The sequence below is a fragment of the Vigna radiata genome, chromosome 11 (assembly GCF_000741045.1).
Source record: "Vigna radiata var. radiata cultivar VC1973A chromosome 11, Vradiata_ver6, whole genome shotgun sequence".
In the NCBI taxonomy this organism is placed as follows: Eukaryota; Viridiplantae; Streptophyta; class Magnoliopsida; order Fabales; family Fabaceae; genus Vigna; species Vigna radiata.
Genome location: NC_028361.1, coordinates 13,850,682 through 13,855,079, shown reverse-complemented (window position 1 = coordinate 13,855,079; position 4,398 = coordinate 13,850,682).

Here is a 4,398-nt window from a genome sequence, read left to right as displayed (position 1 = left end):
TTCCTTTTCCTTTTTTTCTTTCCCCAACATTCATTATTATTCTCTTATTCTTTAATTTTGATTATTTATTTCTCCGGACGAAATTGGGTGTTGACACCAGGGATGCTAGCTGCCTGGACAGGTCTGGGCTTCACTATCTGCACACATGATCCTGATTTGGTCAGTACACTGCAAGTGAACTCTTGAAAAGTAAAGCACAACAAGAGGGCTTAGTCTTAGTACAAAATCCACATTCAATATTAGAAGAATACCACCATATCTTCCCTGTCTTTATTGGTACAATGTCATCAATAGTAAGTGGTTCACCAGTAATTGGACACTTGCCATAATCCTACACAATATTTTATTAACAAAGTTTATAGCATGAAATCTCATAATGAATAATATAACCTTTATACCAGCTTAAAGAAAATAAATACAACATATTATTAAATTAAGCACCACTGCAACACCTAACAGATAGCAAGAGCAGACACCACGACCACTATAATCAAGTATCTTCTTATTTAAAAATTGGCTCCCTTCCCTTCTTTATCAGCTATGCACCAAAAGAATTGAAAATGCAGATTGAAACCAAGTTTTTTCAGCTATGCACCAAAAGAATTGACCCAAGATTGGTGGTTTTAAAAGTGAAATCGTGCACAAGTGATTCTAACACTCTAGTAATACATTTAGCAACTTTAATTCATCAATTTAAACTTGTTTGAACTCTAATTGGGTTCCGAACCAAAATGTTTACCAGATTCACCCTTCTACTTGCAAATTTCACTAAAAAATGAGGTTTGAATATGCTATTTTGCACATAGAAGAATCTAGCTTCAATTTGAATGTTCTAACAATTTGAAAACAACATTTAGAACTTGTTTAAACTGCCTAATAGCATAGAATCACATCAGCACGAAAATTGAAACCTAATAACCCATATTATGCAAAATTTATGCCATTTTTGGAACTTGCAAAGTGAATCTGAGTTGGAGTTGTATTTTGTGCCCAAAAAGAGTTCAAACAACTGTATTTTGATGAATTAAAAATGTTCAAATGATGGATGAAGTGTCCGAATGGTATAGGCACAAAATCAATTCCAAAACCACCAATTTTGAGTCAATTTTGGAAAGTAAAAAGGTGATTTTGAGTAACAGTTTTGTTGAGTTAAATTTTAGTTTAAACGTGTTTCAATTGATAAAACAAAGTTGCTAAAGTGCATAGTTTTGAATTCAAGGTAGGAAAGTAATGAAAAACAAAAAATAACCTAAAACTCAAAGTTTGAGTTGCTAGTACCTAAAAAGTGAACTTTTAAGGTTAGAAATTGTCAATTCACCTAATGTGTACTTATTCTAAGGTATGTAAACATCCCTAAAAGACTAACTTAATCTAATAAAGGTAGGAAAGTAGTGAAAAGCAAAGAATAAGCTAAAACTCAAAAATGTTGAAATGATTACCAAAGTGTCAAAATGGCTTAGGCACAAAATCACTTCCAAAACCTCTAATTTTGAGTCAATTTAGGGAAGTAGAAAGGGGATTTTGAGTACCAATACGGTTTTGAGTAAAATTTGAGTTTCCAAATGTTTCAATTCATCAAACAACGTTGCTCTAGTGGTTAGTTTTGATCTAGAGTTGCTGTTGTGTAATTTTGAATCTCAAATCACCAACTTTTGGCTCTTTGTTTGCGTTCAATTTTTCCATTTCTTCTTGATGGGTGTCGCGGCCCATACAAATTTGATTGCATATGAGAAATGCAGTATAGCTAGGAAATGACTCCTAGGTCGTCTCTCAAGGACCAAATTGTGGTTCGAGAATTAGGTCAGACACGAAGGGGGGGGGGTTTGTGAAAGTGTTTGGACGAGAATTAAACTCAATTAAATTGCATGGAAATTAAGCACAACCGAATAAGATAGAAAACATTAAAGTAAGATAAAATGCTAATCCTAACACTGCAGAAGACAAAAAGCACTCAAGACACTTTGTAAAATAATTTAAAGCTAAAGAAATAAACAAACATGATTTTTTTTTCTACCAACTCACGTGATTTCAATTGCATCTACCAAAGAAATTGGAATTGTAAATGGCCTAAAGGGTATCTCATGGTCGTGGCATACTCTGAAACATCACATTATCATTTATTCAATTGCAAGGCACAAGTTGTGAGGCTAAAATTGGTGCCAGCCGTGACCAACCAGACCTCCACACAATCAGCNCATGTTTCTCTTCTCACTTAGTCAACACTTCTTCTTTTTCTACAATAAAAAGAAATCTTTTTCTACATTCCATTGCCAAAACCATGACAAGTCTGCACACATGATGGGACAACACCTCTACTAAATAAAATAAAATGGCAACACTCTCTCCCTGTCAATCACGTGCATTTGCTTCCAAATGTGAACCTAATCAAGTCAACACTTCTTCTTTCTCAAAGAATTAAAAGTAGAGAGACTAGCCAACATTCTGCCAACACATCCCATCACCACTAGATTTAAGCTTCAATGTTGAATGAAAATAAAGAAGGCTACTTCCAAGACCGTGACTCTCGGCATCCACTTTCCAAACTAATCACCTCTTTCATTCTTTAAATAATTGAAATGAAATTAGCTACACTAAGTAGCTGCCAGCCGTCCCATCTCAAGCCTCCCATCTAATCCACTTTCTTCAATTCTTCAAAATGGAATTAAAGCTCAAGAAACAAAGCACTAGACCCCACCATTCCATTCAATGAATAGCAAAGTACTTCCAGCCGGTACACTCTTCTTATAAATAATTAACATATGCTGAATTCTAATGCCCAAACACAAAATGAGTTACTTCAGCAAAGGGATCCATGCCACCTTCTTCTAAAAGTAAAAAAGCAATTTAATAAAACTCTATCCTCCCATCATCAATAACCGTAGCAGCTAGCCCTATTCCCCAAGAAAGCAATTTGGTAAACCATCAAATGATGAACAACTTCCAAGGCAAAAGATTCAATCAAAATGCAAATGAAATCAGAACTTCCCACTGTCACCGAGACTATGATGCATCCTTCTTCCTTTTTCACTAATATTTTTAAAAGCAAAATGAAGTTTGATGTAGATGCTGACACCGTCCAGCTCATCAAAGTGAGAGGTCACACCATGAAAATGCTTCTATCAATGCATCCAAAGGAAGAAGAAATTGTGCTTTTAATATTCAAAGAAGTGTCAGCATCGTGAATACAAAGAGAAACTCAAAATAGATCTAAAACCTTTGCACCAAAAATGAAAAGAAAAAGAAAGTGAACATTTTCATTCCACCAAATGCTAAACCCTGAACAATAAAGAAAACATTCTTTGCCAATGTTCCAGAATCCAAAATGAAATTGCCGAGAGAGAGACCTTGCAAAGTGACGACTCTCCTTCAAATCCTAGGACCAAGTGTCACCAAAAATTAGGGTAGGGTCCACCCTAAAACCCTAGTGCCATGTCATGTTTTTTTTTTTTCTATTGGGCTTAGACTATATTAGCAAAATTGGCCCACATTACAAAAATTCATTTACAAATTCTAAACTACTAAGCTAAGCTAGATTAATTCTAATTTGCCTTGTGGAAATTCTTCAATTGTTTGGTGCCCTTCCAAAAGTCCCAAAGTATAATTCCAAAATTGCCCTGAAAATAGAAATAGGAATAATTAAGCTCAAATAATTCAAATGAATTAAAATATGAATTATTGGTGTAATTAAGCCCAAATAGTGAAAATGACACAATAACTAAGAATTAAGCGCAAATATCAACACAATTCGGCGCGAAAAACTAAGTTAATGGTATAAAATATTGATTCATCAAAATAGACCACACTTAGTCTTTTACACTCCTGGGCAAAATCAAGACGCAAAACAGGGAACAGTACCGAGGACACTAGGAAGGTGACACAGACTCGACAAACAGACAACAAAGACTCACAAAACAGAAGCAGAGTTGCATAATTCTCACAAAATCTGGACAATGAAAGACATAGGCAGAATCCCCACACAGTGTCAATGAAAGTAGATACTCACAGAATCATCCAAACAGTTCAGTACATGGAAAACAATCAATCAATTCAAGAGATGAATCAAAAATAACAGAGCCTCATAGATGTACACAATCAGTGTTTCTCTCAAGTGTCTAAGGTAAATCAATGTCACTCGATGCACTCAAGAAAGCAAACACAAACAGACTTGGCAAGCCTCTAATATCAACACTCAAACAAATATGCATGTTCAAATCAAAAGGTCTTTTCATGGTTGTAATGGGGCCAAGAACAAGGGAGGATACATCTGGATAAGAAGCTATAAACCAAAAGGAATAGAGGAGCAATGGGGAACAAGTGTAAACACATTCAAACACACCCAAAACCTCTAATTCAATCCTCTTCTTGACTCCATTATTCACAAAAAGTTTTTTGTATTTT